The sequence below is a fragment of the Wolffia australiana genome, chromosome 4 (genome assembly GCF_029677425.1).
Source record: "Wolffia australiana isolate 7733 chromosome 4, ASM2967742v1".
Lineage (NCBI taxonomy): Eukaryota > Viridiplantae > Streptophyta > Magnoliopsida > Alismatales > Araceae > Wolffia > Wolffia australiana.
Genome location: NC_135838.1, coordinates 12768735 through 12790000, shown reverse-complemented (window position 1 = coordinate 12790000; position 21266 = coordinate 12768735). Strand labels below are relative to the sequence as shown.

Here is a 21266-nt window from a genome sequence, read left to right as displayed (position 1 = left end):
CGACTCCACGGGGGCGGTAGGGCACAATGCTGATAGGAGATGCTCTATCAAAATTGGCACAGCAGCAACAGGGCACGGCGGCGGCAGAGTGTGATGGCGCGGTGGTCAAGTTGGCCTGGCAACAACTACGGGAGGGGTTGCGGATGGTGGGGGCGGACGAGGCGGCGATTGTTGGCTGCAAGTGCGGTAGGCGAGGATGCAGCGGCGTCAACGGGGGCGATGTCGGTGACAACGTTCACGAAAGAGTTTTCAGATTATTTTCAAACACAAAATCATAGTGGCATTTTCATAAATACTGGGAAAACCTAAAAATAACTAAGAAAGCACCTAAATAATGAAAAAAACTTGAGGATATCACATTTTCTCATCAAATTTTATTCACCCTATTCTGATGGGTACTGCCGACCCGCTCTCATATGGGGTAAATATGGGCCTTCCCCCTTAGAAATATAGGGAAAAGGCCCAAATAAAGGGTCCTATGGGCCCCTATTAGGAGAGAGGTCGACAAATAGGCCCACACGTGGGCTCATACACCCATAAGCTCATAGGTCCGTACACTGGCCCAAACACGTGGGAAAAAACACACAGAAACACAAACGCGGCCCTTATGCAATGCCTACAAAATAAGGAAAAAATAAGCGAAATATAAAGTCAAACCTCCAGGGCCCATTGACTAGGCTGAGTACTTTGAAGGCTAGATCTTTTGCGTCAGCCCTTGCTCGACGAGATGGTCGAGATGGGGCCTTTGAAGCTAGATGGTCCCCCATCAGAATCAGGGCGGATCAGTGAGTTTTCCTAGTCATTGTTGTTGCAATTGAGTTCAAGTTTAGCATCCATTTGAATCTAGCTATATGAATCGTCTATTTAGTCCAGTTTGATCAAAATCCATACACAAATTTCGCTTGGGCGTTCCATCAAACACCGTGGGTGTTCGAGGGATATATGTCTATTTATATAAGTTTTATTTATTCAACCTCAAAAAAATCTTAAAATATCAAAATATACAAATCCGGACCTCTGTCAAGCATTCTTCCAAACACTCGAGAGACATTCGACCATAAACAAATCAATATATGTACATATATATATATATGAAAGGGATATAAAAATATGTAAATCATTGTCTTTTATCCGAACCTCCTTAGGGCATTTGGTCGAACACCTCCAAGGTGTTCGACTAAATTATCCCTGTAATACCCAAAACTCATTTATAAAAATGTAAAATATATATTAGTATATAAAATAGGTATATGAATTCTGTAATAAATATTATAACTATATAGGCCAATTTATATAATTATAGGTGATCTTATATTAATATACATACTTCTTAATTTCTATTACTGGCCCCTTTATTCCTTTTTAATCACTCTCTATACTTATCTAACCACTTAGTTATATTATAGGTAGATAATTACTTATTCTCTCCCTACCTATCTTCTTAGTATACATAAATACTTCTCTAGCTTACTCATCTACAATTAATTAAATAATCTTTTCCTATGTATCAAAATTATACTTCCATTCTTGTTGTTGTTGTTCTTCTTCTTCCTCTTTACTCTTATTAAACTAATTACTCTTATTAACTTTCTACTTGTCCACTAACTATATTAATATAATACTTAACTATAATATCTATTATCACACTTCTTTATTATATATAGTATCTAAAAAAGATATATATACAATATCTGATATTCTTTTCTATCTATTCACCTATTATTCTCTCTACGTACTAACTACATATTTATTTGTGTACTTTATATCCTTACTTTCACTACTATTGCTTATAAACTAATAATTCAATTCTTAAATACATCTCTAAAGTTCAGTCCCTGTGGAGACGACCTTTCTCCAACTATATGTTTGAATGAGCTTTATACTTTTATCAAATTTATTTGACTGTAGGCAAATTTAAATTGCAGCGACATTAAAAATTAACATGCAATTTGGTTTCATCACCTAACATATCATAACATAACATAAAATAATATACAATTTTTAATAAAAAGTTGAATATTCTTTAATGCTGGACTACATTTTAATGGTTTTATAATAGTTATCTCTAATGGTTTTAGATTTTTTATTTTTAAATTTTTGTGATAAAAATTTTAATGGAATGTAACCAAATATTTTATCAAGGATATTTAGTTCTGATGATTTTCCATCCTTTGATGGGCATTTTTATGATTGTGAATTTATAAAATATATTCATTATTAAATAAGTTTCATTGTGGTTATCTAGAGATGGAAAGATATAGGGACAGTGGTCCCACATGTAATATATATATATATTTATATTGAATATATATATGCCAAAAGATGAAAAGATTTCATGAAAATGATGTGGGCGAATTAGTGATGAAGAGATGTAGGTTCAAGAAGAACATGAATTTTAGATATGTCAAAGCTCGGAAAGTTTCACCAAATTGATGAGGGCGAATCTTTTATTTCTTATAATGAAAGATTCGATATTGTTTAGCGGAAATGCTGATATTGTGGCATATCCACAACACTTAGATTCATTGATGAACCTTAAGCCTTTTGGCCATTGACCCACATCCAAATACAATTAGGGCAAGAAAATGGCATACATATGCTCACTTTCTTCAATAAGTATAAAATTGAATACCTATCAGTAAAATACTTTTTTCATTAGTTTTATAAGGATATAGGTCAGGAGAAATTTTTTTAATTTAAGGTGCTGTTTCAAAGAACTGAATGTTTTATCTAACCATATAATGATTCATGTCTTGTTGTGTTGATATTTACTTTGTTGATATTTACTAAAGTTCAGCCTTCATATTAGTTGTTACATTCCACAGAGCATCCAGGAGGTGCTCTATCAACACAAAACTCAAACTTGGGTCTAAAAGTTCTTACTAAAGACATGGAAGCACCAGGAACATAAACAGTACAAAATAATGAAGTGGCATTAGGTGATAGCACTTACCGGAAGTCCGTGCCAGTTATGGCTTAATTACCAAATATTAATGAAAGGTTTTAAAGGAAAAGATAACTTAGCCTTCATATTAGTAGTACAAGCTTTGGATCCAGCGAGGTTCCATCATTAAAAAATGGCGAACCTGGGTAAAAACCGCCTCATCAATGAGATGGAATGACCTTGAAGATATCCTATACAAACTATCACACCGCGTTAAACGAGACCACTGACCGGCAAGTCCATTCAAGTTATGGCTTACTGACAAAATGCTACATTAATGAAAGGTTAATGATAACGCAACCTGAGTTTAAGAAATAATGATGCCCTACCGCAATAGTTGCGTCCTTGGAAGCAAATACTTACACGGGTCGCGCATCACGCGTATAATTATCGTCTTCGAGGACTCAGTCTCCTCTGATACGAGCAATTATAAAACTTATGGCTTAACTTGCGGGTCATTTTCTGGGACTCGACGAGAAAAATAATACGCAAGAAGTTTCAACAAATATGGGACTTGACTCCTTGGAAATGTATACATACACGCGAAGTTTCAACAGAGGTGAAGCCGAAACTTCAATGACGCGTGTGTTTTTCCTCTTTTTGATATAAGCTAGATTCTTTGTCAGGGCTGCTTTCACTAGCCACACATCCCGCGTCTAATTATCTTCTCCGAAGACTCTGTCTCCTCAGATATGAGCAATTAGCTAACTTATGGCTTAAGGTATCAACTATTTTCTGAGACTCGCCGGGGAAAAAAATACTACAATACAGTAAAGAAATATTTTGGTATCTTCTCCGCAGACTCGCAGAAACTTCCCTGGGCGGAATCTGTGGATGTCCCATTGCCCTATAAATACCCGTCAATATCCTCCTGCTCAGCAACGAACGATCTTGCCTTCCGTCTCTGCGCCCGTCTTCTCTAGCTCTATTCTTTGGATTCGTCGCAGAGGTTGGCGATGGAGGTAGGTTTGAGATCGAGGTTGGTTGCGGTGGCTGGGCTGGCCGTTGTCGTGGCATCGTCTTTTGTCGAGATGGCGGCCGCCGCTACTCCGCCCGCTCCGAGCCCCGCCTCCGGCGCCACGGCTATAGCCGGACCGGCTGTTCTCGTTGCCTCTTTGTCCGCCGTCGCCTTCGGCTTGCTTTTCTGATGCATCCTCGCCGCAACTTCGTCCTCCAAAGTTTCGATCTTTGATGGGTCATTGTTTTGTGGCCTGTCCATCTTAATTTTCCTCATCTGCATCTACCCTGCCTTTGAACTTCGATTCTGTACATGAACATCGTCTCATATATCTTGTGAACACAAACAGACAGAATAGAGTCCTTTGGTCTACTTCAATGCATGGTCTCATTTTATTCCTCTCATATATCTTTGTTGTTTTTAGCTTTCTTAACAAACATAGCTTTATAAATCTTATTTAAAGGTGTTAATAAAATTCTTTACTATATTAACTTGCATTTTTAACTAGATATAGAAATGTGGCATCTAAAGAATGTTCAATTGGAAGAGTGAAAATGTCCTATGTGGCTTGTTTTAGGGTTTTATATACGGATGAGGCAACATGGGGATGCGGCATTCTGTGCCCAATCATCACCACAGTTTTTTGGAACTTCTGACATGTGGAATCCTAAAATGATTCGGTGGGGGTGTGGAGGCTGAAATTAACAGCTCAGAATGCCCCACTGCCAGACAAGACATGTTTCTCACTTTTTTTCCTTCTCTAAATATCTCCATCGCAATACTATAGCACGCTGATGAAGGCGAATTGGGGTGTTAAGTTTTAAATGTTGTTGTAAGTTTAATTTGCCCACTATCAAATAAATTTGATAAAAGATATAAACTTACTCAAATGTATAGTTAGAGTAAGGTCGTCTCCACACGGACTGGCCTTTAGGGATGTTTCAACAAGTGAGTTGTTAGTTATTGAGATATAATAATAACAAAGCGATACTTTCTTGGCATATAATTAATATCATATCCAAAGCGATATATTCTTTCTCAGGATAAGTACCTCTTGTCATTACTTTAATGCTATAGCATAGAAAATGTTAAATCACTGTATACCCTAATTATCACCCTGTCCTTTTACTTATAACAACAGTGTTGTCGATATTTCCTGTTATGCATAAATTGTCAGTGCTCTAGCTAACTCTAGCAAGGCCTGTTATAGCGGTTGGAGTGAATGGAGCTTCCCATTCTGGAGGCCATGATCTGGATGAATATAATGATTCCTTGCAGCGAAAGATGTCACAAACACATAACGGCAACAACAAAAACATGAAGTGAATCACCAATGAATAGTTTTCATTATTGATTTATTGGTTCCTCATGCAAAACGAGTGGAACTGCTCATGTATGCAGCCTCTAGATGCATCCATGTGATCTATGGCACATTGAATCTCCACCTTCACCCTAGTGAGATCCATTCAAGCTCCATCGTCATCGGTGCATCGTTCTAATCACACCAGATATGGAGAGGCAGTATGGGGAAAAGGGAAAAGAAGGGGAAGGCCCCTGAAAAATTCTGGCATAACTGAATTTTGTTGAGGGCCTTCACTATTTTATATTAAGTGGGTATTTTTCATATAAACCCCCCAAACTTAAGTATATCTACCAATGTCCAAAAGGTAATTTGTGTGTGACCTTTTTTGTCCATATATCATTCTAATGAATGACTCTAGTGGCCCAATAACCTTTATTGGCCTTCCAAATTAATTAACTGTATTATCATATAGATCGATTAATATTAGATAGACTTAACCCAATCAATAGATTGACTCTCCAACATGTGGGATCCCAAGATACACCTTGTGTTCTAGAAGATACAAAGGCGTGTGTATCGACTCACTCATGGAACATGTTCATCATCGGTTACTGTGTATGTATAGTCCCTCATCCACTTGACATGCCTAGGATTACTTAGGGTATCGTCAATAGTCAAACCCTAATCTGTCCTCTGAGTTAGTACAGATGTGCTCGAAACTCATAGGAGAACTCTTCTCTCATATTTTACTACCTTGGCCAAAGACTTCATCACATCATCTTCCTTGAGCTGTCTCCTCTCCTACCAAGAGTGGATGATCCCATCCTGAACACTCAATCATCTTTGTGGACATCTTGATGCACCCAAACCATTAGAGACTCATACGTCATAGTCAAAGTACAATTGTGTGTCCACAAGACATTTTTGATGTCTCAGGTCTGACTTATACAACTGTGATATGAACCAACCTGATTCAAAATTTGGTCTAATACAATTCAGGGATTCGTACGAATCAATTCAATAAACTCTTTTCACCTAAGAGCATCCACAAGCTATCATTAGTGTCTCCACACTAATGGCTATGGGACCGGCCATACTCATCCTTTGAGAGAGGCTAGATAGTGTTATTCTATCCAGTTACTTGGATGTCCTTCTCGAGTATCCTTTGAATATGAATATTTAGGACACATGATTAAAGACTAGTGATCTATGTATTATGATCTCATCATAATTCAGTGACTCAGATCATGTTTTGACGGACCTCACAATAAGCATCATATGCGAACTATAATGAATATATTCTATTAATAAATAAGGAACGAGATATGGAATGTCTGATTGGCTTTCCAGCCAGATATATTTCCATCACAAACCTTGCGAGAATATGCATTCACCTAATTTTGATTCGTGTGAGGTAACGTAACACTTCCTTCGTGGCTTTCTCATTCATAAAAATTGTGACTTGGCTATTAAGTTTTTTAGTGATGCAAATTGAACATGTGATCAAGTTGATTGATGATCAATGGGAGCATATTTGAGTGTTGTTGGATCAAATAACTGCTCATGAAACTTATGATTACAACTAATTTATTACAGAATTCATGATGTGACTACATTGGTGACACCTATTTGGCGGCATATCTATTGTTCTATGTGCACATCAAACACATTGATAACGGTTTTGACTTCATCTAGAATTAAGTTTCTGCCAAGATGCTATAAATCAATTTCATTACCAATGAAGGACGATTATAATTATTATAACTGTCATATTTAGTTTAGGAAACTTACTATTGTATTATAGTAACTCTACTCCATAAATACAACATGCATGAATGGATCATTTTTTGGAAGTCAGTATAGTCTTAACAAAGTCTCTCTCTCTTTCTCTCTCTATATTTCTCTCTCTTTTTCTTTCTCTCTTTCTTTCTCTCTCTTTCTCTCTCTTTTTCTCTATCTCTTTCTCTCTCTCTTCTTTCTCTCTCTCTCTCTCCTCTCTCTCTCTTCTCTCTTTCTCTCTCTCTCTCCTCTCTCTTTCTCTCTTTTTTTCTCTATTTCTCTCTCTTTCACACTCTAAGTCTTCCCCCCCCTCTCTCCCACTGTCTCTCTCATGTAAAATATCATGTATGTTCTTTGTTATCCTTCCAAGAATGGGGTGCTCAAGGTTTGGAAAGGTTCTCTTGTCATAATATAGGGGATTTAACAGCAAGCCAACATTTACACAATAAAAGCGAGAATTGTTGTAGGCGAAGCTGCTACAGAAACACCACAAAAGCCACAGACTGATGACACTCTATCATGACACTTGAGGCTCGCCATATGAGTGAAAAGGCATGTTGATGCTTCACGCACATGGACTGCCACCTGGAGTTAGATATTGTAAATTGGAATTTTTCAAGTATTTTGTTGTGGGCAAGTAGTGTAGGGTGAGCTTCAAGGGAACATAGCATACTACTGGGAACACCCTTCACTACATTCATGCTGGGCTCTGGGTTCTAGTTGACATGATGTCAAGAGGAGGTGCTCTTTATTTCTTGACCTTTGTTGATGATTTCTCTACGAAAGTTTGGGTTCATTTCTTGGTGCACAAGTCCCAGGTGCTTTCTTGGTTCATGACCTGGTGTGCTAATATTGAGAACCAAACGATGAGGAAGATCAAAGTCTTAGAAACTGATAACAGGATGGAGTTCAAGAACTTGGAGTTTAATCAATATTGTTATGAGCACGTGATCTAGTGTCACTTTACACTGAATAAGATACCTAAGCAAAACTGTGTCATCAAACACATGAATCATACTATCGTGGAGAGGGCAGAATGCTTGAGGTTGAATGCGGGGTGATAAGCCAAAAATAGGGGTGAATTTTATGCAATTTTAAACCCTTTTCGTTGTCAATTTTAGCTTATCCAATAAAATTTATAAAAACTCTACTTAGGATGTGTAATGGTGAGTAGGAGTATCGTCCAAGGAAAGCTAGTAAGGAATCAAATTGATGTTCTTGAATAATTTGAAGCTAACTAGGGTTAATTCAATCTTCAACAGAGATCTAATTACCCTAATTAGAGGAGAAATGTAGAAAGGGGGAGAGAAGAGATGAGATGAATAGAAGAAATAAGGAACTCTAATTTGAATTAATTGATCCAATTGAAGGGATCAAAGAATTCAAATAGAGAGATTGAGAAGAAGGTCTAGATTTATTTTGGCTGATTCTGTAGATTTGATAATTTAGGAAAAACTACTCTACTGAATATTGAAATGGGAAATTTAATCTCCTAGAAAGTTAACCCTTTATATGTTGTTTTTTTTTTATAGTTTTCTTGAAATGCATTTGAATACCCAGTTAAATCTCTCAATTTCTCCTCTCAATCCTAATCAGGGCTTGTACATGCCGCTCATGCCAAGCGATTTAGAAGTTCAGACAGAAATCAAGAAGACCGATTATGAGATTCAACTAATAACATCCAAAATACATAAAAGAATTCAAATACAATGAAGGAAAAGGTACCAAACAAGTTGATCCAGGCTGGAGCTCCTCTCTCTCTTGTAGCTGTAATAGAGAACCATCAAGAATGACCCCCTCCTCTCGAAATTTGGCTTTTATACTCAAGCTAAATGGTAAAAATTACCATTTTACCCCTAATTACTTATTAATTTTTATCCATCAATTTAGGCATGATCTAAATGATCCAACCATACAGATAGAAAGAGGGGATCAAGACGAGAAAATCAATAAAAAAATCATCTTAATCTCAAAATTTGGGATCAAAAGTTATTAATAAATGAATTTAAACCAATTTTAACTATAGGATTTAAATCCATTTATTTAATTATTTATTCTTAAAACACGCAATGATGTGTCACTTTTTCATTTGCTGATGACATTTGAAGTTCAAACGACGGGTTGATTATGCGACAGCCAGGTACCCCCCTGTCAAAAATAAAATCAAAGAAAACTATTAATATAAATCGAAGTCGTACAAATAGAAAAGCATTTAGTAATGTGTTTCTCATAAAGCGTCGAATCCGCACAAGCCACATCACCGCCCGTGCGTGCACGTTGTACGCACTGTGCAGGCAGTGAACTTACCTCCCGACGCTGATCCTCATCAAGGGCCGTAGGATTCTCATCGTACGGCCACGATGAGGCCACGTTGATTAGTCAAAAATCACTCTAGCACTTTTGTAATACAAGTCTTCATAAAAACTGGAATTACGGCCTGAGCCGCCCACAGGTAATTGTGTATATGCCCCTTGCGCACTCTCTCTTCACTGGTTTCTCCTAAAAACCATTAAAAAAATATTAAGTAATTGCAATAAAACCCTGGAACTGTTTAAATACTATCTTTAAGCCTGCAACCACGACCGAGAGCTGTTTTTGGGGGCATCCTTGCAACAACAATTTACGAAAATCCCCTCAAAGTTTGAAAATAATCTTAATACTCATTTTTTCCTAATAAATATATCCTTTTTTCTCAATAAAAATGCATTTCTTCCTCAAATAAATCCCAGAAAAATCCAATAAAATCCTAGAAAATTTTAGAAAATTCAGTGATTCATCCCCATACTAATAAATCTCGAAATTAAATATTAAACTTGCCATTTTCATTTAAAAATAACTATTTCAACCTCAAATAGATCCCTTAAAATTCATTAAATTAACAGCAATTTAGGGACGAATCAGGAATCACTTGAGCGCATTAAATTTACATAAATATATGGTAACACCAGCATTTTAAGCTCTTTAAATTCATAAAATCGTGCTAATAGCATGAAATAAAGATTGAATTAAGGGTGTAATCACGGGGCGACCCAAGGAATTATGGGTGGGGGCAGTGAATGTGGCCATTTATTTGATTAATAGAGTGCCTAATTTATCACTTGATGGGAAGATAGCTGAAGATGTATGGACTAACAAGCCTGTTGACTATTCCATTCTATGTACTTTTGGATATCCATGTTATGTGCTCTTCTTGCTAACGAAAGTTCAAAGATTCATCCAAACTTTAAAAGGTGAATTTTGCGGAGTTATGGAGGTGGATTAAAAGGCGAGAGGCTCGAGGATCCTGAAGTAAAGAAGATTGTGGTCAATTAGGATGTGGTGTTTGATCAAGACCATAACTTGAAGGTATCCTTTGCTGAGCCATTGTGTGTGTAATTACATGATACTCCTGTGGAGAAGATGACTTGGATAGAGGTGGAAAAGGTTAAAAATCCTACGAAGTCAATGGTTGAACGTATGGAGACTCTAGAGTTCTTGGAGGAGCAAAATGCATCTAGAGTTCTTGAAGGGTGACAAAAACTCCCGCTCATCTAGAGCCCTTTGTCAATTTTGCTTTGTTTCCAAGAGACGGGGATCCAACATCGTTCATAGAGGTGAACTGTTGTCGTAAAAAGGGAAGTGACTGAAGATGATGTTCGACAAGACAGCATCTTCAGACAAGAACCACACATGGGATCTAGTGGAGCTGCCCACGGGGAAACATGCAATTGTATGTAAGTGGGTCTTAAAGAAGAAACCTCCAATGTCAAGTGTGGACTAGGCACAATACAAAGTGTGTCTTATTGCAAAGGGGTTTACTTAAAAGGAATAAATTTGTTTACAATAAGATATTCTTATTATTAGGAAGGCGTACATCATTGAGATCTTATTGCTCATGAACATATGGAGCTGGAGCAGCTGGATGCGAAGATGACATTTCACCACGGAGATTTGGAGGAGACCATCTACATGCAGCAGCCGGAGGGTTTCGTTGAACTTGCAGCTAAACATCTTGTCTACAAATTCAGAAAGTCACCTTATCGATTAACGTAATCTTCGAGGTAGGTGTCACCAATGTAGTCACATCATGAATTGGATGACAAATTAGTTGTTATCATAAGTTTCACGAGCAATTATTTGATCCAAAAACACTCAGATATGCTCCCATTAATCATCAATCAGCCTGATCACATGTTGAATCTGCATCACTAAAAGACTTAATAGCTAAGTCATAATTTTTATGAACGAGAAAGACATGAAGGAAGTGTTACATCACCTCACACGAATCAAAATTAGGTGAATGCATATTCTCGCAAGGTTTGTGATGGAAATATATCTGGCTGGAAAGCCAATCAGACATTCCATATCTCGTTCCTTATTTATTAATAGAATATATTCATTATAGTTCGCATATGATGCTTATTGTGAGGTCCGTCAAAACATGATCTGAGTCACTGAATTATGATGAGATCATAATACATAGATCACTAGTCTTTAATCATGTGTCCTAAATATTCATATTCAAAGGATACTCGAGAAGGACATCCAAGTAACTAGATAGAATAACCCTATGTAGCCTCTCTCATAGGATGAGTATGGTCGGTCCCATAGCCATTAGTGGGGAGCACTAATCATAGTTTGTGGGTGCTCTTAAGTGAAAAGAGTTTATTGAATTGATTCGTACGAATCCCTGATTTGTATTATACCAAAGTTTGAATCAGGTTGGTTCATATCACAGTTGTATAAGTAGTCCTTAGACTTGAGACATCAAAGACGTCTTGTCGACACACAATTGTACTTTGACCATGACATACGAGTCTCTAATCATGAGATTTGAAATAGTCTTAGTTTGGGTGCATCAAGAAGTTCACGAAGATTATTGAATGTTCAGGATGTGATCGTCCACTCTTGTTAGGAGAGGAGACAACTCAAGGAAGACTATGTAATGATGTCCTTGGCGGTGAAATATCAGAGAAGAGTTCTCCTATGAGTTCCGAACGCATCTGTACTAACTCGAAGGACAGATTAGGGTTTGACTATCGATGATACCCTAGGTCATCCTACGCATGTCAAGTGGATGAGGGACTATACATACACAATAACCGATGATGAACATGTTCCATGAGTGAGTCGATACACAGGCCTTTGTATCTTCTAGAACACAAGGTGTATATTGGGACCCCACATGTTGGAGAGTCAACCTATTGATTGGTGTAATCTATCTGATATTAATCAATCTATATTATGATATTGTTAATTAATTTGGGAGGCCAATAAACGTTATTGGGCCACTAGAGTCATTAATTAGAATGATATATGGACAAAAAGGGTCACACACAAATTGTCTTTTGGACATTGGTAGATATACTTAAGTTTAGGGAGTTTATATGAAAAATACCCACTTAATATAAATAGTGAAGGCCCTCAACAAAATTCAGTTATGCCAGAATTTTTCAGGGGCCTTCCCCTTCTTTTCCCTTTTCCCCATACTGCCTCTCCATATCTGGTGTGATTCGAACGATGCACCGATGACGATGGAGCTTGAATGGATCGCACTAGGGTGAAGGTGGAGATTAAATGTGCCATAGATCATGTGGATACATCTAGAGGCTGCATACATGAGCAGTTCCACTTGCCTTGCATGAGGAACCAAGAAATCATTAATGCAATCCATTTCTAGGTGATTCATTTCATGTTTTTGTTGTTGCCGTTATGTGTTTGTGACATCTTCTGCTACAAGGAATCATTATGTTCATCCAGACCATGGCCTCCAGAATGGGAAGCTCCATTCACTCCAACTGCTATAACATGCCTTGCTAGAGTTAGCTAGAGCACTAACCATTTGTGCATAACATGAATCATCGATGGCACTATTGTTATAAGTAAAAGGACAGGGTAATAATTGGGGTATACAGTGATTTAACATTTTCTATGCTATAGCATTAAAGTAATGACAAGATGTACTTATACTGAGAAAGAATATATCCCTTTGGATATGATATGATATTAATGCCAAGAAAGTATTTTGAGGGCCCACCACCCAGCATAACGAATCAGGGATTTAGATGCCCTAGTAGTTCTTTATTTTTAAAATGTGGTACATTATTAAAATCGCATATACAGGACTAAAAGAAATGGGATTTGGATCTATGAAATAGAAAAAATAAAAACCCCTGAATATTTGAAGTTGCGCAACTGATAAAATGCATTTTTAGTACCTTAATAGAACCCTATTTACATGCTTATTTGCATTAGATTTATTATATATGCATGCTATAAATCTTAAAAAGATTTATAACATGCCTATTTTTAGAACGATGTTCTGCATTTTCTGCATTTTTATGTATTTTTGGGGATTTTTCAGATAATAAATTCTAAAAAAATATAATTTTTGGAGTGAGAATATGATTTTTATGGAATTTTTAGACATTAAATTTAAAAAGGTATGATTTTTCTAAGTTGAAATATATATTTATATGTATTTTTGGACTATAATTGCATGAAATATGAACTTTGTAATTTTCTGGCGATGTGGACCAAGCAGAAAAATCATGTTCTTTTTTTGCAATAAATGTTGCATGTGCAGGAAGACAAAATTATTGTCTTCTTCCTCTCTCTTTACATGGACAAAGAAAAGAAAAAAACAAAATAGCATTTTGTCTTCTTCCTCTCTTATTTATCTCTCCCTTTGTTTTGTCATTTTCCCCCTTCTGGTACACGTGGTAGCTCTTAAAGTGCGAGTGTGGAGGACAAGTGGATGAGGAATCTAAAGGATTTGACAGTTCAATCGAAAATTAAAAAAAGAGGAAGCGTTAGAGACGATGATGAGGAGATAGAAAAAATCAAGGTTTAGGATTGCTCCAACTTCAAACGACGATCTACCTGATGATCTACAGCTATGATTGAGCTGAAACTTTCAGCACTGCTTTGTCTCTCCCTCATCTTTCCATCCACACCTTCCAATCTATAAATTGAAGGCCTGGATCACTGTGAAATTCATCTTGAACTTGCTTCCTACTTATGTGGGCTGATTGAAAGAAAGTGAGTTTTGAGATCCATCAAGTGTGTTCTTGGTGTCTGGGCTTGTGGGGAGAAGCGTTAGAGAAGAAGAAGAGCTTACTAACACTTGAAAATCGCCATGATCCTGGTGGAACATAAGAATCAAAGGTAAGCATCTTCGTCTTATGTTGTTTGTTTTCCTGACATCGTTGTTATCATAAATACGGTTTATTATTATCTTTTCCCCATCATTTTAATCAGTAACATACCCACTATCTTGTCTCTTGCTCTACCATCACACTGTTCATGCACTCGATCACTATCATATCCGTCACTTCCTCTACCTTTTTCTCGTAACACGTCCCGTAATTCTACTTTTACTTCCTCTTTTTTGTGCTAATTTTAAGTTTGAATTATAACTATTAAAACCTTTTACTGGATTTGAATATCTTGCTTATTACATTCTCGTCTTTCTCGTATCATTAAGCAACATTGTAAGAAAATTAAATCCTTAATTATCGTTCCCTATGGAGATGATCTGTACTCATCACTGGCTAAATATTCCTAAGTGAGTACGGGTAAATATATTTTTCATTGATTAATCTCAATTAAAAACGACTAAGTAAAACCCTAAATTTGATATTGTCAGCAACCAAGGACTTGAAGACACAAAAGCAATTCATGAAGCCAAGCTCTGGATGATAGTTTTAAACCATTAACTGATTTCTTCAAAAGACATCCATATCGAGGGGGTGTTTTATGAAATTTTTTCTTCCAAATATAATTTAAATGTGTTTGATACATTTAGTCGATGGATCTTCCAACTCCAAGTCTCATGTAAATGGATTCCTTTGTGCTTGATTACATGGCTAGATGTCTCAGTAAAGTTGAAGCCCACTTGCTGGAAGTTACTTTGCTACAAGTATGTTTCTGTAGTTATCCATATCTCCATTTAGATTTTATACCAATTTGTAAACCAATCTTCAGCCTATGCTATAGCGATATGAGTTTCCCCAAACGAATGTTGATGTATTGTTTTGAAGTAGAGTATCTAATTCTGGAGTTATTTCCTGCATCCAGTTTCTGTCTTTTGAAGTAAGAATTCAACACATAACACAGATTCTTCGTTAGGCTAAAATAGAGAGGGTAAGGAATCAACGTAGATAGGAAATATATCAACAGTTGGGATTGCATCTTAGTATAGCTATTGGAATCAGTTATTAACAGGTAGAATTAAGATACAGAAACATTTCTAGCATTTCACCTAATTATATAGGTTTGAAACAATGTGTAGGATGTTTGAATATGGGAATTCAACAATATCTCTTGCTGTCTCCTTATCTATTTTCTCTCTCTCTTTCTCTCTCTCTCTCTCTCTCTCTCTTATCTTCTCCTATCTCCCCTTCTTTCTCGTCTTGAGTGCATTTGATTCTTTACTATGGTGCCAACAGACACGTAGATCAATGAGCAACAATAATGAAATAGCTCAAACAATAACTTGGTAACAATACTGGTATAAACATATTTTACTATCTATAAATATTTGGATGAAATTACTAATTAATACCAAGATTATCACATAAAATTTATTGCTTAATTTTTTATGAAATCAACTCAATTTTTTTTTTCTTGAAAGTATAACTTAATTGTTTCTAGGAACTTGATATGTACTATTGATTTCATCCAAATGTGAATCATATACTTTTTAATTACAATTTTGCATTTTCTAAGCAACAAAAATTACATCACTTCATGTAATATGAATATAAATAAAACCGTAGGATTTTCGAATAAAATCTTGATAGTTATACTATATGACTATTTATATTATTTGAATTAAGTATCAAATGCATAGTTAATTAATGTCATTCATAGTTTAATCATTGATAGTTATGTTTATAATTCACATTAAATACATAAATTTCATCACAAAAATTTTGAAGTACTCCATAAAGATCATATTTTGTATCCTTTACTTTAGATCTATTGCATATATTGATACATTAGTCTAGTTATATTTTTATTTATATTGTATTAAAATGACATGCCTTCTCTTCCCTCTTGTTGTTATTGGCCCCAGAAAAATTACATACTATCTTAAACGTGCATGCTGATTCCTTGATGTTATATTTAATATCTAATAATATAGTATGATAAATTCACCTCATATAACATAGAGGACTTACCAAATTTCTCTCTTTTTTTGAGTTTGACTTAAGGATACAATGGGTCACTTGTGGTAGTCCTAAGCCATATTATCATAACACTAGATAGGTAAATGAGCTAATCATAGAGAACTAATAGGGGCTTAAATATTCTACAAATTAAAATGTTCTACTTTATAAATTTATTTTGACTAAGTTTCGGTTCAAGACCACATTACTATGTGCCTAGTGAACATCATGGTTTAAGCAATGTGTTTTACTAGGATTTATTGAGAAATAAAGGAACTTTTAACTCATCAGTAATGAATAATATGTGTTTATCCAGCCAACCATAGTTCTATATTTTGATTTAACTTCATTTGAAATAATATTTATTTATCACCATTATTTTGCAATCATTATAGTGAATTCATTAGACATAAGCAATGAGTAAGTTATGATGAGATCAGAACACAATGCTGACCCATCTTTAAGCATATATTCTTAATGATGGGGACCATCTACCTCTGAAGACCAGTGCCAACCATCTCGAGGAGCCAGGACTGAGGTGAAGGACTGGGCCTTCAAGTACTCGGCCTAGTGAACAGGCCCCCGGAGGTTGACGTTATCTTTGTTTGTGCTTTTTTCAGCTTCTTTCATTTTGAAGGCCTTGTATGTGGGCCTATGTTTTTGTATGTTTGGGCCTAAGTGTGTTGGCCCAATGTGTTTGAGTGTGTGTGGGGCTATGTGGCTATGTGGCTGATGTGTGGGCCTTTCCTTTCTAGAGGGACCCATAGGACCCAACATGTGAGCCTTTCCCCTTTATTTCTAAGGGGAGGCCCATATTCACCTCTATGTTAAGAAGGGGGGGGGGTACCCCTCATTGAAGGTAGAGAAATATTGAAAAAAAGAAAAGAAATACTTATGTTTATCATACTTTTATTTTGTTTTTTGACTGTTAAGATATATGTACAATACTTCCATTCATGGCTTTGATGATGCCGCTGCTGCCTTTGCTGCCACCGCAGCTGCCATGTGCCTCACCATTGTCGCCGCACCTGTCATCGTCACCGTTGTTGTCTACCACTGCCTCCTACCACTGGCGCGTCTTGTGCCTTCGTCCTCACGCTCGTTGGCGAGCTCCATGCCTCTCAACGTGCACTACACCCACTACCCGTTGGTCCACTTTGCCACCACCGTCTGTTGCTACCTGCGTGACGTGCACCTTTGCCATTGCCTCCGGCGCTCATCATGCCCATCACCCCATCTATTGCCGCTGCTGCCCCATTACGTTGTTGGAAGCGTGCCGCCATCAAGTGCATTCCCTTCCATTCGCCGCCGCCACCAGTCGAGGAAGCTCACCGCGTTGCCGGCTGGCTGCCAAGGGAGCCCCTACTGCCCCTTGCCCAATCGATCTTGACGACACTGCCTGGTTTCCACTACCACCTTGGATGCCCAAGCCGCTGCTCCACCTCATTGCAGAATTGCTGCCAAGGGAAAACCTCTCACCATCGTCAACGCTGCCATAGGTCTGTGGTTGTGGCCCCATTGCAGAATCGGTGTGTCGCTAGATGAACCTATCACCACAGCTGGTCCGCCGAGCATCCTGCTCGTGTCGTTGAAGACACCACATCACTGGACAGAATACCGATGACGTGTTCTGCTGCCTCACCATCAAACAGCCAGACGTTTGCTGCCCGATGTCTTGTTCAAGCCGTTGCCGTGCTCACCAATCTCTGTTGAGTGATTGATGAGTTCGGCAATGGTCATGCATCCATTGTGTCACCATCAAGTGCTCCTGCTAGCACTACAGAAGTAGCTGTGACACAGCTTACGCGACATATCTCGTTGATAAACCATAATTTGGGTTAAATCAGTCATTTGAAGGCTCTGATTTATGTAAAAATATGTATAAAACTTTTCTTATTAGAATAGGGTATTTAAGGATCAAATCCACAATGATTAGATTATGAGAGAATAAATTACATTTCAAATAAAAAATATTTTTATGGATTTTAAAGTATTTTATAAAGAAGAAAATCAATGAAACAAATGAAAACTAGCCATTTTTTTTAATGAATGAAAATTAAATTTATTTTGTTTTAGATAAATTATAATAATAAAGTTTTATTTAAAATATTTTAGGACAATAAATAAGATTTAATATTGAAGAAAATCTTTTGTGGATAGTAGTGCTCTACCGGGCAAGTATAGCCTAAAAACACTGTAACTTTTGCTACTAAAGGAAGGATTCTGTGCTGTTTGATGCATTGGAAAGCTTGAAGTCTATGTTATCCTTTGGAATTTTTAACTAGAAAAAGTGGTGAGACAATTTAAATCAAACATTTATGAGATCACGCCAACCTTGTTGTCACTTCCCCTAAGGGCCAAGTGGTGCTCTTTCTCTACGAATCTTGATCACCCTTCAACTCTATCTCCCACACTCTTTTAGAATAATAATGGATTAATGAAATTGGATTGAAGGGCTGGATTTATTGATTTCCAGCCTGGACCCACGTACCCTCCTAAGATTTGAAAAGAAACCTTTCAAATTCAAAATTTGTGGGTTAGTTCCACAATTCCTGCCTTTAGTTGACTTGGTCGTATAGAAGATTTGAATGGGCTTCTAGAATGGGCTACCTGTGTATTGGTACTCGAACTAATTATCTATTAGAGTGATTATGATGCAGGATGACTAGGACTAATGCATGTAGGATAGGATAAAGTCAATTAAGGATGAACGAAACAGACCACAAATCAACACAATCAATTTTGAACATTTAAATCTGGACAAAATGATGATGGTGTAGCCCCTTTCCTTAGTCGAAGGCAGGAGGACTGTCTTAAAACCATCGCAGTGAAAACAAAGCTCCAAATCTAATCCCGAATGATCGATTACAAGAAGATGCAAACCTATTATAGTACATCCAACGACATTGAAAAACACATGAGAAAACACTATATGAAATAATGCAGATCACAAAAGGGGAAGAGTGGACCTTTAGCATCGGCATAGTGCGATGGGGCGATGTAGAAAGTTGTCATAAAATTTGAGGGCGGGAGCGGATGACGTGAAGTTTGACAGGTGGACACGGATCCAATTACCGAATGGAAGGGCAGCTGCGTGCAGTTGATGCGTGGGTAGGCGGCTATGCGTAGTGGCCGCGATGGTGCCCGGCTGTTGCATGGGACCGTGGGGTCGTTCGGGCATGGACCGTGCACACATTGGCCACGCAGGCGGCTGTCACACGCGGGGTGCGGGGGTAGGGGCTGCAAGCGTAGGGATGTGAGGGCGATGGCCGGACACTTGGGGCTACGCAAGCTATGGCCGCGCGCTTGGCCTTGCAAGTGATAAGCCTAAATTTTGTGTTAGAAAATTCGATTAATAATGTCATTTAGAACTAGGCTTATGCAATAAAATTTGCACTATTTAACCTTAATCACAATTATGAAGTATAAGATGAGAGAGGGGTCGAACCACAAGGAGGCACTTCACAAACATTTTATCCTATTCTTATGAATTCATTTCAAGAATAAATTAATTTTGTATTTAGTGAGCCCTAACTATGTTTAATTTTATTTTATAAAGTACTGAAAGAATATTTAGAATCCTCATATCGATGTTTATATTTTTGTTCAGAAAACTTTTGATGGCGAGGATGCCAACACATCACCATAGGATGCGTCGATACGGTCAACCGAAGTCAGCACTCCCGCTACGGACTCAACGGCAAAGTCAACCAAAGTCAAGGCCTCCGCCACGGACACGCCGCAACTGTCGTCATGCACGTCTCCACCTGCGCACGTCCTTACGCGCATCATGACATGTCGCCAGAGGCTGATCAACAACTGTCCTTTGGCGTGACATGAAGCACGTCTTTAATTTCTCGCTATTTTCTCTTTCCTCCAAGGCCTGTATATATAGGCCATTATTTTGAAGAAACACTTAGGCAATCATATTTCAAGAATTGAGTTTTGTTTAACTCTTCTTGGAGGACTGCCCAAGCCTCCCTATCTTGCCTGCCTAGCGCCACCACCGCTGCCGCCTTGGGACGTCGGCCTTCCATCCTCCCTTTCCATCCTCTCTCTCTTACTCCCTTTCTCTCTCTCTCTCTCTCTCTCTCTCTCTCTCTCGCCTTCCAAAGGCCGCCTAGGCCGTCCCAACCAGGGTCGCCAATGCCATCCCTAGGCCGCCCTTTTGGGGCCGCCCAAAGGCCGCCAGACCGCCCCAACCAGGGCCGCCAAGGCCGCCCCTGCCAGGGCCGCCAAGGCCGCCCCTGCCAGGGCCGCCAAGGCCACCCCTGCCAGGGCCGCCCCCTAGGCCGCCCGCTTGGGGCCGCCCAAAGGCCACCCAGGCTGCCCCAACTAGGGCCGCCCAGGCTGCCCCAACCAGGGCCACCCAGGCTGCCCCAACCAGGGCCGCCCAGGCTGCCCCAACCAGGGCCGCCAAGGTCGCCCCCAAGCTGCCCGCTTGGGGCTGCCCCGCAAGACTTTGACACCGGCGGTGCCGGTCATCGTCGACACCGTCCGACACTTTGAGCCGCACGCACTATGCGCGCTCCGGGTGCGCTGCACGCCCTCCGTGCACTCCGTGGGGGCGCCAGCGCTCCGCGTGCTCAGTTCCCAAGCACGTTGCTCTGTGCGCTCTACGCACCCTACGCACCCTACGCGCGCTTCGCGCGCGGCGGTATTCACCTACGCCTGACTCTGCGACAATGACATCTACTCTCTCTCATGGCCGTTCAACGCCCGGAACGCCCAGAATCTTCCTTGTCTAGTGGGCCGCGCTCTGTGCGCTGTGCGCACCCTACGCGCGCTTCGCGTGCGCGGGTATTTGCCTACGCCTGGCTCTGCGATAACGACATCTACTCTCTACCAAGGCCGTTCAACGCTTGGAACGCCCAGAATCTTCCTCGTCCAGTGGGCCGCTCAACGCCCGGATTCATCCACACTCATCACGATTGGAATTTCCCCCATCTTCTTCATGCACTACGGTGCCGAAGTACGCCTGAACACTTTGGTGTCGAAAGTGTTCTCCGTCCAGCGTTTTCTTGAGAAGTTTCCACCGCCGTCAGAATTAGATTTGGTTTGGATTTCCTCTTTTTCTCTCTCTTTCTCGAGTGTTTCTTTGCGACGCAAATTCGGAAATTGATTTCGGTG

At 38.8% G+C, this 21266-nt stretch overlaps 1 long non-coding RNA gene across 1 annotated transcript; it reads left to right on the top strand.

Moving 5' to 3' along the window:
• Window positions 1-3598: 3598 nt before the first annotated feature.
• Window positions 3599-4306, top strand: LOC144701986 (uncharacterized). Its single transcript, XR_013581162.1, has 2 exons — window positions 3599-3665; window positions 3746-4306. It is a non-coding gene; the product is annotated as an uncharacterized LOC144701986 (long non-coding RNA).
• The last annotated feature ends 16960 nt before the right edge of the window (window positions 4307-21266 follow it).